Source organism: the organism of the source record quoted next, unplaced genomic scaffold (assembly GCF_019419815.1).
Source record: "Pyrus x bretschneideri cultivar Hongxiangsu unplaced genomic scaffold, Pyrus_bretschneideri_v1 Contig69, whole genome shotgun sequence".
Lineage (NCBI taxonomy): Eukaryota > Viridiplantae > Streptophyta > Magnoliopsida > Rosales > Rosaceae > Pyrus > Pyrus x bretschneideri.
Window position 1 is genome coordinate 2,096,715 of NW_025999808.1, and position 16,173 is coordinate 2,112,887.

Genomic DNA, 16,173 nt, shown 5'->3' on the forward strand with positions numbered 1-16,173 from the left:
TTAATTTTTCCCTCAAATAAAAAAACATTATTCGTGAGGGTTTGGAGGATTTTAAAAATCTAAAAGATAATGTAAGTGTAACCATTATCTACTCGTGGATGAATAATGATGAATCATGAGCATTTATATATTCTTTCACATTTTTCATACTTGTATGCATGTCTTCTTAGTTCTTGCCTATACAAATACTATACAAGTTTATTTTAATTTTGGACAACAACATGTTAAGTAAAATTTATCCTAATAATGATAATAAGAAACTCTCATAATAAAAATAAATAATGACTAAAGGTTTTTTTTTTTAAACTTATATAGAATAATAATACAAAACTATATATTTAATATAGAATATATTGTATATATTAATATGGTTATTGTATTTTATAATAAATCTTTTAGTAAATAAACTTTAAAATGATCAAAATAATTTTTTTCTTAACGGGTCGAAACGGGTTACCCACGTGTTACCCAGGTGTATACCCGTTATTAACGGGTTCTTAATAGGTCGCCCGATAATGACCCGATTAGTTATCGTGTTGACCCGAAACCCGTTATTTTCGCGTCGTTTTCGTATTGTGTCACCGTGTCGTGTTAAAAACTACCGGGTCTAGCTGGGTGACTCCTTCGAGATTTCCAGCAATTCGATTATGATTTCATAAAGTATGAATTTATAAGGTATGGATATGATTGTTATTATTATGGCCAGATTAGTTAATTAATGTGGCTAGAGAATGGTATTATGCTTCGTCAATTCTTTGATATGTTACATGATGTGAATTGTGGTATTGTGTTGAAAACCTAGTGATTTATATGATTGATGAAATGAAAATCTTGGTTGTCATGTGGGTTCGCAGTACAGCCTTGAATCTAGTAATTCATGCTTGTCGAGTTCCAACAATTGTTTGAGGAATGATATACCTTTCTACTAGAACGTTCTGTGATAAAAGTTGGAGTTTAGTGAGTGGTGAACTAGGAATGGCTTGATCCTGTCAGAGGGTACGTAGGCAATGTAACAAAGAGGTTAGATGCAACCATAGAGTAAACGGAAAAATTACTACGCATTTCAAATCTTGAGTTGTGCTTTGTCCATATCCTGGAGGCAGGGTACGTTAGATATATGGGTACTTGGTGACGTTACGTGTTGATCATGGACGTATGTCGGGATCGGGGCGTGACCATCACACCAAAGCTTGTCACTTAATATTTTCTCTTTGATACTTCCTGCTTTTTCCACACAATCCTCTTGGTACGAATCTCATTCCTCAGTAACCACCATTCTTTGTAAGTAACACTTTATTTCCTTAAATTTCCTCATCGTCACAATCATGGAAGCAAAGCATGTGTTAACAATTGCAAGAAGCTTCAACATCGAATAAGAATTAAAGATGGCCAGTCACACAAATGCACTCATTGAGCAAATTACCAATGAATTAAGCCTTCTTCATCTCACCTTCACAATTAACCGCCTTCAAGAACATAGTTCCACTTTCGCAAGCGGCTATAATATTGATAGGTGATTTTCTTTGAGAATCTGACCAACCATCGCTACACATGCTTGCACCATCTCTCCACGAACTCATTACTGGATTTAATTTCATCTCAAAGTGACCCTTCTCCCTTTGGAGAGTATAGTCCTCAATGGATTATAACCTCGAGGCCTCAAATCTAGAACCGGATATTTACAAGCATATGTAAGGGCTTCGACATAATATGGGTTCTAGCAAGATTGAATGAGAACCCACTTGTGTAAAACATTTTAGCAATGAGACCATCCAAATTCTCTCTATACGTCAAATGGAAGTTTTCATCAATAAATCTTGCAGCTCCCTTTCTTTTCTTTTGACTAAGTCCGCTATTTATTATGGAACCCAATGTATCAAATTCCAAATCAAATGTAGTAGACTTTGCTTGATGTGGTGGCTTTAGTAGGCAAATAAACAGTTCTAGCTTTGGCAATTTTTACCCTCACCTCTGCCTCATCAACCACTCATTTCATGTCCAACAATTTCCGTTGTGTAACTTTATTGCAAGGTCTAGCCTCACCTCCTTTGATTTTCAACAAATATTTTGAAGCTTCTTTACAATAATTACACTTTGAAGCTTAAGTTCCCTCCACCCTTCACCACACTTGTTTCATGTTTTGTAACATACTTCCATAGAAGAGCATTATCATTATAAAATTGAGGTTGAGAAGATGAATCTTCATTGATATTACTTATTTTCCCTAAACAAAATTAAGCAACTAATTTAAATTATGCACACCCAATCAAATTAATAGACATATATTATCTTTGCAATAGACAACCAAATTCAAATCAATCAATGTGTAATTAAAATATGTAAAAATATGCACACCCAATTCATAAAATAGAAAATTGAAACTATGCAAGCCAATAACACAAAACATCTATTCTCTGACTAGAGATGAAAAACGCATGGATAAGTATGTAATCATATTCATATATGCTTATATAAACACAAGGCATCAAAAATAATATTGTAATGTCTAGTGATAATTGTATTTCGAATTTTAATTGACAAGGACAATGGATTCTAATTGATATTTCAATTTCTAATTGACATAGACTATGAATTCTAATAAAAGAAGAAATAGGTATAATTTGAATTCAAATTCATATTCATATATGTTGTTATTATCTATGAATTCTAATTGACACCAAGCATCAAAACGTCATATATGCTTTTTCAAGATTAAAGTGATAACATTTTAAAGAGGGTTAATAACAAACACTTATTGTAGGATTCAAAGAAAAACATGGTCAAGGATTGAGAGAAGCAGGGCCCCTCGACTACTGGTGAGACCAGAGAAGTTATACCGAGTGGTGAGAACATGAAAAGTTATGACGTAGCCTTCTGTCTCGAGTCTTGATTGGCGACTGATGCAGGGGTCTCTTTGAAATAGAGGAAGAAGAGAAGTGTAGGAAGGGGGAGGCGCAATCTTGCAAATTAGAGATTCAGGTTAAGTGCGTTGTTTTTAGGTTTTAGTTTCTATATTACCATGATTCAGGCATTTTTTTTAAGTGACCTATGTTCACAAAATTCAAAGGTTCTAATTGTTTTTTTCATAGCCTTGTGGAAAAATAGGCATAACTTGTACCACAATCCTTTGTTGATATTGTAGCCCACAATTGTGGTTTAGCACATGAAACCTGCATTCTGCCATGATACGACCAAAATTTCAAATTAGAACAGACAATCAATTACCAAGATATTGCAAAATACAATTCATAGAAGAGTACATAATTTTTTTTAACAATCTCAATCATGGTGGACTAACCTTGTTTAGTGCAGGATCAAGCAAAAGTAGTTGTTCAATTGTTTTCAATTCAACATTAGCAACAATAGGAGGCTTTGCATACATTTGTATGGAAGTGGGTAGAATTTCAATGGCTGATTTTTGGTATTCAAACCTGATTTTCATAATTTTAGCACTACCCAAATAGATAGTAAAAATAGAAATACAACAAACATTAAAGAAGAGTTGTTTATTTACTCTCGTTTATATTATGAAAAGTGGTGGGACATTGGGATTGAAAAATCAAATTGTTGGGCTTATGTTCCCCAAAATAGGTTTTCATATAATGGTAAAGATAACAATTAGCAAACAATAAATTTGAAATGATTACATATAAAAATTGTTGGGTCATAACATTTGTATTGCTTTATTTTGAGTGCAATCAAAGAAATGAAGACATGTGGTGAAAGCGATTGCAATATGTCATCATGAAAATCTGTTGTAGCTTCTGCCCATAAAGTAACTCTTAACTTCTTCTCCTCTACAATGAAAATTTGAGCTAGAGTTTTCTATATCATGTTTTTGTGGTTATATGTAGCAATACACAATCATAGTTCAACAGAAGCATGATTTACTTGGTATATTGGATTTGCATGTTTCATTTTTTTCTTAAGTTTGATATTTTGCATGACGCCTTCAATTGGTTGCACAACCAGCAAACAACCAAAAACATTTATAGACAATATAGTTATAAGCATCAACATAAACTCAATTCAATAAAAAAAAACTAATCATGATAATTTTAGAGGCAGCATTCAAAATTAGAAGTTTACCTATTAGTTCAACATCTCTATTAACTCTTTTTGAGAAGCTGATCAAATTTGATTTAAGTTAAACTGATGCATTGAGATTACTTGGCTAGTTTTCACAATAGAAATTGATAAGCTCATATATATATATATATATATATATATATATATATATATATATATATTTTTTTTTTTTTTACATCAAAATCACTTGTCTTTGCTTAGTTAGTTCCTTATATTTTTTTAGCTATTTACTTTGTTTTTGTGTTTTGTAGGAATTTTCAAGTAAAGAAGAAAAACATAGCACAAGTGGATTTTAAGTAACAAATTCGTCAAAACTACCTATGCAGATCAGTTGACTTCGGAAGCAAGTTGCGAACAGCTCAAAACGAATTAGAGAATGAGCTTTATATGCTTGGAAAGCTATGGATGTCTATTTTATGGAGCATTTTGCGGCTTGTTAATATTAGTTTTCTAGATGAAGTTATGGCCGTCATATCACCATCATGAGCAATTACAATTTTAAGACTCTTTTCTTTGAGGTATCTCTGGACAATGCAACATATAGTTGTCCATGAGAAAAAACATGTTGGGACAGAAATAAATCAACAATTTTCATCGATTGTCCCTGGTTCTTATTGGTCGTTGTTGCATAGAAAATTCTAAGAGGAAATTGCCGCATTCACATAATAAATAAATTTTTATTTTGCGATAACTTAGTGATAATTCTTGGGATGTAAACTTTCTCCCCACTATTTTTATCTGTTAAGATCCTCGCTTGCATAATTCTATCACTTAATTGTATTACCACTAACAATGTTCCATTACACAAACCTCAACTTTGATTTAAATTCCCAAGCAAGATTTCTAGCATTCCAACTTTCAATGAAAACTTGTCGTGCAGCAAACCGGCTAATTCAAGTTGGTTTAAAAATTCCATCGGATAAAGAATAACAAGATACTCAACATTTTCTGCCAAGGAAGACACCAAATCAATACTGAGATAGGTGCAATTTTCTCAAGGCATCATACTCAGCATAAAATCTTTTATTTCAATCATTATATTGTTTCGCGGTGTCATAATTTCTCTTTCTTTCAAATAGGATACATCATTGATTTTTTTTTCTTGAAATCTGTGTATAAGAATTAAAACATCATTTTAATAGGATTTTGATTAAAATTAATGAGAAAATCTTGTGGTATTTCAACTGAAGAACTCTCTTGATCACCTTTAAATATAGATTCAGCAGTTTCACTGTTTCCAATTTTCAATCTCCATTTTGCAAAATCACTCAACTCTTATTTTTCTCCGTCATTCAAACCAGTTTTTTTAAGCCTCATGTTTTCTTTAGGAAAAACAAATAGTGAAATAAGGCTAAAGTTAATAACTTGTAAATGAAGCTTTAACAATGTTGTCCTTGCTTCCATTTGGAACAACAGGTAAAATTTGTCTAAAATCATTTTCCAATAAAATTGGTTTTTCCTCAAACGGAAAATCTTCTAAACTTGATTACGATATTTTGAGAAGATTACGGAGAGACCTATCTAGAGTTTCAAACCATCATTAATATTCATTGGTGCCTCATCCTAGACAACAACAGTTGCATCACTAATTAATTTTGCAAGATGAGTTGATTTTCTGATTTTATATAGTGAACAATATGTAATATTAATAGGGATTTTAAACATAGAGTGTGCAGTCCTTCTACCAAGAAGCAAAAGGGAGGCAATTCCAGATGAAGTCAGTGTCAAAACAACAAAGTTTTGTGATCTAATTTTAGTTATGATGGTGGTCCACAAAGAAGTCTTACTATTTCCACCATGATCATGTACAAAAAAATAAAATAAATAAAATTAGATTTTTTGGTTATGAACTGCTTCAATGACACTATCATAAACATTTTTTTTCTTTTTATTCAACTATGTGACCAACAGTGAATGCTTATTTTCAATGATTCAATGCTATAATTTAACTCCTCTCTCAAGCTCCTAATCTTAAGTCAATCCATCAACTCTCTGTTTGGAATTGGAAGATGATGTTTAGACAAAGAATTATTTGAAATTGTGAATAGTTTTTTTAACTCATACAAAAGAGAATTTTTAAGTTCATCCTCATACTTAGACATGTCTTTCAACCTAAAAGCATTGATCATCTTATTGAAATATCATCACACATTGCCTTAATTCAAAGGATGAAGTAGTGAGAGCCGCTTCTAACATTGCATTGTTCCACTCCTTATCATCCCCAACAAATCAAGTGAGTTGCATGTAGCCTAGATTGTGGGTTAAATGACACCTTTAATTGTTCTTAAATAATCAAAACTGAAGGCACATTTTTGGTAATTAAGCAATAATCTCAAGTAGTATAATTCACCAGCAGCAAAGGTGAACATAGGCAATCCTACCCAAACATCTATTGTTCTTCCTATGCCTCCATTATTTATTACCACCACCCCAAACATATTTAAATGGAAATTCAACATAAGACAATTCAGGTGCATTAGGATCTTTAATATTCATTTCAAACCATTAGGTTAACATTGTGAGTTCAAGATTAGGTTGGTTAACAATAATCTAAATGATCACCATCTTAGAAAATAACATTTTGGTCAGAAACAAGGTGCACACACAACCTCTCAACAAATGGTACTCTAAAATGAAAGTGAAATTGAAACAGTCTCTAAACTACCTCATAAGGGCATAAAAATCTTCAATTTAGATAAGCCACGTTTTCATCAAATTCTTTATCCTCAAACATAGCTCTAGCCATATCAGTGTCTTTGGTTATGTACTTAAAAAGACATTTAATGAGCACTGATTGATAACATGATACAATATTTATGTGTGCTTGATACTTCAATAACAAATCACAATTGTAAGGGACCACAAATGCATTAAAAATCTTGATTCCATTATTTAGAAGAAAAAATATATATTCTCCATTTCCCTATGCTTGTATGTGACAAAACCAGCAAGGTCAAAAGTGGTTTCATTTTTAACAACCTTGAGAAATTTTTTGAACTTTTTTTGTCTTTTATGAAAGGTGATGTTTCATCTGCAAGACCGCATGGACCAAGTAATACCCTAAAAATTTAAATATATAAATTAGATATTCAAACTTATGAATATGTGGAGAAAATCGAAAATAAATCAATTTATGGTTATGAAAATTTAATTAAGAAATTTTAACATTTTGTTTCCATAAATTATTATAATCTACATCGTAAAATTTATTGATAAGTGGAAAAGACGAAAATGCCATAGTTGGTTTAACGTAATTATACAAGAACGTATTTTATCCTCATATATTTTAACGTATTTCTTGACATATTTGAATAGATAGATGAAACCCGTTCGCGAAACGGAGTTATAACGAAAGAGATATAAACGAACAAAGATAGGGACAAAGTGGTTATTTAATTGTTAATCTAGAAAGCTCCAAATTGCTAGAGCAATTATCTGTGATGCCACGTGTGTGGCTAAGATGAAAAGAAAATGAGAGAAAAGGATGGGGTAGACGAATCAGAGGAAGGGAAGGATGAGTGAACCAATAGGAGAGGGAAGAAAGGAGGGAAAGGAAGGAAGAGAGAAGAAGGGGAAAAACCGAACCCTTCTCTGACCCGCGACCCGACCCGACGGGTTTCATACATTTCGACGCCTTTCAGACGGTTTTTCTGGTGAATCATATCAAACAACCACCTGGGAAACACTCCACGACCTTCCCTCTACCTATTCCACCCTAAATTTGATGAAAATTGACCTTGAATTGGTGAAACCCGCATAAGTGGGTGCAGTGTTACCTTGCCGAGATCCACAAATCTTGAAACCTTCTTTTCCAATTACCACCACCATTAGACTCCCCTTGAGGCTTGGAACAAAGCCCAAGCAACTGTAGGGGCGGCGAAGCACCAAAGTGATGGATCGAAGCCACCCATTTCTAGGGTTTTCGACGGGTTCGAGGGAAATTGGAGATTTTCCCAACCAAATTGGTTTTGGTCACAAGTATGAAACTTACTCTACTCATTGAGATCTACAATTCTGTGAAGTTTGGTAATTTTTAGAGTTAGTCGGAAAAATCAGGTTTCCGTTCGTCGGAAAACGCCACCCGCGGCTGCGCCTGGCCAATAGGCTGACGCTGTCTTTTCATGCAAATTTTGATATTTTAAATTGGTAATTTGTACTCAGTTGATGTGATTCGATTGTGAAAACTAATGTTGGATATTTCCGTTACTAGAATAATTTCAGAAATGGATAAAAGAATGAATGGTGAACTACGAAAGGCTTGATCCCGCTCAAAGGTACATAGGCAGTCTAACAGGGGTTAGATGCAGCCTTAAATAATTGAGATTAATCTTTGGTTGGGAAATTGATTTAGGAAAAGAAATTTGGTGAGTAATTTGGGAATTTAATCTTATGTTTTTGGTAAGTAAATTTTTGGTTATAGATTTTGTGAGTGATAAAGAAAACTAAATAATGAATTGTGATTAATAGTAGTTAGTTAAACAAGAGTTTAATTTTGGCCTATCACAAAATTATTTTTCGTATAAATTTCTGGGGCATTACAGACCATGCATAATTTACTGTGCAACAACATCATATGAAACTTGGTCTACTTCCGTGTTAGGAATCTCAGTTGAAATGATTGAATCTACGTCAGTAGGAAAATGATACTTATATTCCTTGCTAACCAAACTAGAATGTGACAATAACGGAGACCTCTTTTCTAAAACTCCGTTGTTTCAGTTTTTTTTTTTTTTTTTTTTTTTAAATAATACGAAATCATCAAAATAGAAAACTGGAGAAGCTAGCGAACTAGAAAAGGTTAGTGTATTGACTAGATTCAAACCTTGCTAAAATGTTTTTTCGGTTTTTCATATACTTGATCATATGTTCAAGTTTTTCTTTGAAAATTCTGAAAACTATATCCGGCATGTCCTCGATGTGATGACCCGTCCCTAATTTTATGTTTTTACAAATTTTAAAAGCGTGATTTTACGAAAATGGTCTTAGAGACGAGGGTATTGACTTTCGTGGACCAACGTATAGTGAGACATACGAAAGATTTCCATAGTGTATTCCTGAAGTTCTCGCTAAAATTTTTGTGTATATATTACTATTTTATATCTTTGCATGAAAAGATATCATTATTATTATTATTATTATGTGGATGATGAGATTATAGAAAAAAAAAAAAAAAAAAAAAAACCCCCGGCAGGGGAAGAGGAAGGGCAGAACTGCCCAACCGGCGAGAGAGAAAGAGCTTAGCAGAATCAGGAGAGGAGAGAGGAAGGGATGGCCAATCAGAAAGAAAGAAATGAGGGAAAGGATAAGGGGGAGAAACGGGGGAAAGATCGAAACAGGTTCCCCAACCCGCGTGACCCGTGCACCCATCTCTCCATATTTTCCGGTGGTTTTCCATGGGATTTTCCACGAATTGGATCAAGGCACCACTCCCAATCATTACCTAGTCCTTTCCTCTTCCATTTCCACCCAAATTTGGAAGGGATTTGATTGTAATTTGGTGAAAAACACTTGTGGGTGCTGCAGGGAACCATGTTCTAAATCCATCAATTGAAAAACCATTTCCTTCAATTACCACCACTAGAACACTCCCCTAGAACCCAGGAACAAATCCCAAGTAGTGGTGAAGACGTTGGAACACCGAGGATGTCGAATTGAAGAACACCCATTCTAGGGTTTCCGGTGGATTTTAGTGAAATTGGAGCTCTTCACGGCCAAATTGGCCTTGGTCACAGGTATGAAAGTTGCTCTACTCATTGAGATTTTCATTCCTGTAAATTTTGGTAATTTTCCGAAATAGTTGGATTTTTCCGGCGAGTCGACGTGGCCGACCGCCACCTATGGCGGCGCGTGGCCAGGGGGTCGTCGATGTCACTCTTAGGCTAAATTAGATGCCTTGAGCTCAATTTTGGTAATTGTATGACATAGGTTGATGGTTGGAACCTAAATTCTCTACGATACGTTAATTGGTAAAAGTGTGAATCAACGATTCGATTGTTGGATCATCACCAAACTTTAATACATTATATTACGTAATATTTGAGGACCATAAAAACTTATGGATTGGGAATTCGACATACGGATCTTCCCGAAGTGGATTTGTAAGTTCATAAAATAAAATGTTGACCACCACTTGGTTTTGGCAATTGGCAGAGGTCCGACCGTCGGATCGTAATGAAACATTAGGACGTTGTTCTAGGAACATAATGTGGATCTTTGGAAGTAACGGATTGGAAATCCGTGATACGGATCTTCTGAATTGAATTACGTAAGGATGTGTTTTATGTAAATTATGTATTCTATCGGTAAGAACTCTGAGACATGATTTAATAATTGTTCTAGGCAACATTAGTTCATGATGTCTAAATATTCACGCTAGGGAGTCGTAGCGTGGACCTCAGGTGAGTGGGTCTTTTCCTTTCTACTGTATATATATACATGATTGATAATTCCACAAACGTTTTTAAGTTGATTTATGCATATTACCTACATATAATTACTATGAATGTTTAGAAGTATATGCATGAACTACGAATTGCTTGATCCCTGTTTAGGGTACGTAGGCAGTCTAGCGAGACGTTAGATGCAGCAATACAAGAAGTGAGATTAAATAATTGAGACAATAGCCTTGTTTGGGGAATTGAACAATGTGAGGGACATTGGTGTAAAATGTGAGATTTAACCTTATGTGTTGGTGGTTAAATGTTGGTTATAAATCAATGTGTGAAGAATCAAGAAATTAAAGTAAGGAAACGTAAGTAATGATAGTTAATTAAACTAGTGTCTAGTTGGGCTTATCACTGATGATTATCCCCGAAAATAAATAGTTCGGGAGTAGGGCGTTACAACTTATGCATTTTATGTCATATTATATATATGTATATAATTGAAAATGTTATGACATGGTTGAGTATTAGATTGCATCATGGTATATCCATATGTATATTACCTGCACATAATTATTGTGAATGCTTTGAAGTGCAAAGGTGAACGCAGGACACCCAAGTAAGCTCAGGTGAATTTATGGTATTAGTTGAATTGATGGAGTTATGGCATGACTACATTTATGTGTTAGGCAACTCTGACATTGTCGTACAGGTTGCAATAATAGGCAACTTCGACATTGTCATACAAGTTGCAATGTTAGGCAACTCTGGCACTGTCGTACAGGTTGCCCATGAGTTGTACATGTTATATTGAGATGCATTAAGAGCTCATAAACCTGCACCCCGGTGTTAGTGCTCCCGTCCATGGCCAGGGCACAGTCCTTCACATGATGTTCACCTCCTGCACCTTACGCTCACCTTGGACTCAAGGTAGGTGCACAAGATGTCGTACAGACCACTATAGGTGGTTCCGACTTGTAGGTGACCCGCGATTATTCGCACAGTCTTCACGTGATCGTAGCACTTGAGCGTACTTCTTTACACCCAGTCTTATCATACAGACCACTAGAGGTGGTTCCGACTCATGTGCAGGGATGTTTGATGAGCTATAGATTAAGTCGTCCAGGTCACTATAGGTGACTCCGACTTATGTGCTAGCACTGATTGATGAGATATGGATAAGTCGTACAGTTCACTATAGGTGACTCCGACACTATAGGTGACTCCGACTTATGCGCTAGCACTGATTGATGAGATATTGATGAGTCGTATCGGTCACTATAGGTGACTCCGACTTATGGGATCGCACTGATTGATGGGATATGGATAAGTCGTACAGGTCACTATAGGTGACTTTGACTTATGCGCTAGCACTGATTGATGAGATAATGATGAGTCGTATAGGTCACTATAGGTGACTCCGACTTATGTGATAGCACTGATTGATAAGATATGGATAAGTCGTATAGGTCACTATATATGACTCCAACTTATGTGCTAGCATTGATTGAGGAGATATGAGTGCAGTCGTACAGGTTACCATCAATATGAGTGACTCTGACTTGCGGGCTAGTATAAGTTATTAAGCACATGATTATTTATATTGCTAATGAGATGTTTTGTAGTTATACTTCTGGATTTACTGTTAATATACATTTAATTACATACTTATATGTAGTATGATTTTCTAGAACTATACAGGTTTTACGGCGAGGGTTTACTACCTTTGATAATTGAAATGATTTTGAAAATCTTTGTTTTGCCCACTCACACTTTCTATTTTGCACCCCTCCAGGTTCTCGTAGCAAAGTTCCGTATCGGGGAGGATTTGTGGCACTCCCCAGTTCAGGTGGCTCTTTATGATGATATAATTATTATCTTACCTCACTGTACTTTACTTATACTCTGTATCATGTGTGAACTGGGTCCATACCCACTCATCGCACACTCGTGTATGTAGGTACTTTTAGGTTTAAATTTATTCACATTGTACACATTATCACACTTTATGGCTTCTTCACCTTCCAAGTGTCAGCCAGCACAGCTCGATTCGGAGCCCTAGTGGACATTCTGGGTCGGGGTATGTCACTCGACCCTACTTCCAAGGGTTTGACGAAGATCTTCGACAATTTCAAGCCACTTAGCATTGCAAGCAAAGCTCATAAATAAATCAGGATTTCCAAAATGATGGAATATAACCAAAGCATCCTGATAATTATTGATCATGTATCTAACACTGCCAAACACTGTTCTAAAAATTATCTACCTAGTCCCTACTTGGGTGCTAGGCAACTGGCCACCGTCCCGATTAATGCCTAGGCATTTGAAAATTAAGAAAGGGCACATAAACCCATTGAGGCGCCCGCCTAGGTCACGACTCACTTAGACAGAAAATAGATAACTTTCATTTTGTATTTTATTTTATTTTAATAAATTGTAAGAGACTAATTACATAATTAAATAAACACACTTCATATCCTTGTTCCCCATGTTTTCATTATGTTCCAATACTTCATAATATATATTTCATTCTATTTTGTAGTTTATGATGAAATTATATATATTTTAAGTATAAACAAATATTTATTTACACGAAATATGTTAGATTTACTTAAATTCGCCTAGTTTGTCTAGGCACTAGGCCCGAACCTGCCACCCGACTAACACCTAGCGTCTTTTAGAACTTTGATGCAAGTAAAAGAAGTTGGCAGGATAATTCTCTTACCAATGTTTCAACCACTTGCATTTTCATTTTTTAAGTGCTTCATGAATTCCCCTAAGACTCTCAATTCTCAAAGAAGTTTGATTTGCTCTAATGAAATCAAGCCTATCTTCTTCAAGCGTGGCATATGCATTAGCTAAATATTGTTGAAACAATTTGCCCCCCCCCCCAGTAGGGTGTTTTTCTAAGTCGGCCTATCCTGAATTTGGTAACCTAGAAATGCTTTCATAGATACCCCTCCAGTCTTGGGTTTTTTCCCTCTGAAATCTGGATTCCAAGGAATGCCCATGTATTTAGGATGAGAAAAGAAGAGGATATTGGAGAGCCATGTGTTTAGGATGCAACTTTGTTATCCTTTGCAACCCAATTGTCCTATGTTCTACAATAATATCTCTTTTAGTGTGAAATTGACCAATATCTCCAACTATTAACCCACCTATCCTCTCACACGCCAGCATATATTATATTGCGCATCACAATTGCTCTATATGCCATGCAAACGCAAGCACAAAGAACTCACAGACCCTTCATTAACCTTGTCCCTTGCTACCCTAAATAATTGAACCAACTAACTACAGACATCGAACATTTTAATGAGCCCATAAATTATTTCTTTGTCAAGTTTTGATGATATTTTTGGATCATTTTGAGTATTGTAAATGTAGATTTGGGCAAATGTAGAGTTGAATTATGATAGAAACTTAAGCCTTAAACTCTCTATTTTTAGAAAAACAGACTCAGGAATCGGAGATCTATTGGCCAACCCCCCCCCCCCCCCCCCCCCCCCCTCTAACTCCATGGGCGCATGACTTTGGTCTTTGATCAAAGGTGTGTTTAATTATTTTGTAAGTACAATTTCATCAAGACTAAAGACGATAAATTTTACCATAGCTTCATATTGGGATGTCTAGATTATATTAGTCACAAATAGAAATGCAGTATCCAAAATATCTACAGACAACAAAGAACGTCATATGGTGGCAGACCGTGTTGTTGATCTAGGAAACAACTTTGATTGAGGCTAAATGTATTTCGTGGCCGTTATGTTCGTAATAGGCCCCTTTTGAGAGATGATTTAATGTAACAGACGTTTTTAGGCCGCGGCCTATCTTTGTAATTTCATTTTGGGCATTGTCAATGTCTCCTCCACCTGCGGAGCCAGAGGCCTCTCCAAAGCAGGAAGCACCCGCATTGTCTCTTTGGCGAGAAAACTCCCCAAATGTAGTACAACTTCCCGTCCAGTTATGATGTCCTCTTATAAGTTTTTTCTTCACATGTTCTGGCAATCTCAGAGTATATCGATCCTCCTCTGCTCTAGGCCTAACTATGGAGTGCCCCGTTGAATGCGACCGCGAAAATCTTTCGGTTTCATTCTCTTTGTTTCGATCATGATTCTGATCGTGATCTTGATCTCGATCTCGAGTAGTGCTGCTGGTACTTTGTTCACCTTGTGCAACCATATTGTTATTGTTGTTACTACTGTTATCATTATTTCCTTGATGATGATGATGATCTTGGCCTTGTTCATCTTTAATGTCAATGCGGACAGCATCCAGATCCAACATCACTGACTCATGCCCTTCATGAATGTCTTGCATGGCGTGGTTCTCATGAGCAAGAACCGGAGACTTGTCCGCCAAACTCGGGGCTACTACTTCGAGATTTCCACGGCAAAATGGACAAGTTTTATGAGACTCGAGCCAAAGGTCGATGCAATCCCTGTGGAAAACATGGCAACACATCGTCAAGAGGCGTAGCATGCTATCGTCCTCAAACTCCACCAAGCAAATTGCGCATTCTAGGCCATACTTCTCTATTCGAAAATCTTTGACGCTTGCGTACTCAAATGTTGGAAATGATTCTATGAGTGAAACGTCAAGGCCTTCTTTGGGTACAACCGCCGTGCCCACAAGATCTCCGGAGGGTGTGCTCTGAAAGGAGGCAAGGATGTGATCCATGAAGCACTTGCAAAAGTAAATAGAAAAGAAACCCGCAAAGAAGAAGACAAGAAGGACGGTCAGAAGGATGGTAATTGGAGGGGACGCGGCATGTTGAGGTACTGGGGAGTAATTTGTATTCGTGGTCGATGATGACATTCCCTGCATAACAAAGACTGAGCGGCAATACCTTGATGTTAACCTCGTGGCCGGAGATCGGCTTGCACTTCCGGCCAGCCCTAGTGCATGGATATTCCGAGACGACGGAACACAACAATAATAGTAATAGTAATATTGACGAGAAGGAGCTACAAAGAAGAGAATGCAATGTTGTTTGTGTTAGATAGTAATAGTAATATTGACGAGAAGGAGCTACAAAGAGGAGAATGCAATGTTGTTTGTGTTAGTGTTGGGATCTAACTTTGTGTGTGTTGGATTGCTTCCTCCAGTCAGTCATTGGCAAGAGAGAAACAAGGAGGCATGCATGTTGTCAATGCATCTCCTCATGTTTTTGTGAGCATACAAAATTGTTGCCTTAATTTGGTATGTTGGCTGGAGATGTGGAAGTCTCTGGTAAGAACCAAAACTTCTGAGCTTAATTTGAGCGAGCCCTTGAGAGAAGGATGGGGCTCAGCGAATTATTCTCTTCACTATTATTCCAAACCACCAATTTCTTCATCAATAACACACACACACACACACACACACACACACACACACAAATAGGGTTAGAATTGATGAAATACATTATAGAGTGGATCCCATAAAAACATGTTTCAAAATGTATGTCAAGAGAGTGTCTCTGTATCCTAACACATGCATACATATATGTGTGTGTCAGAATCGGGGAACTCATTTTTTGACATTCTTAGGGCCCACTCATTCATTGTGGTCTTTGTATAAATATGTATACATCTATTTTCTTCACTATAAATGAATATTTTTAATGATTTTATATTTGTCTATTTTTTTGCAAGAAAGATTGAAATATGAACAGTTCGGATTCTTGAAAAATTACGAAATGAAAACCCCAAAAATGTGT

At 35.9% G+C, this 16,173-nt stretch overlaps 1 pseudogene; it reads right to left on the reverse strand.

Annotated features, from left to right (window-relative positions):
• Nucleotides 1-14,192: 14,192 nt before the first annotated feature.
• On the reverse strand, nt 14,193-15,588 carry LOC103932342 (annotated as a pseudogene).
• Nucleotides 15,589-16,173: the final 585 nt, after the last annotated feature.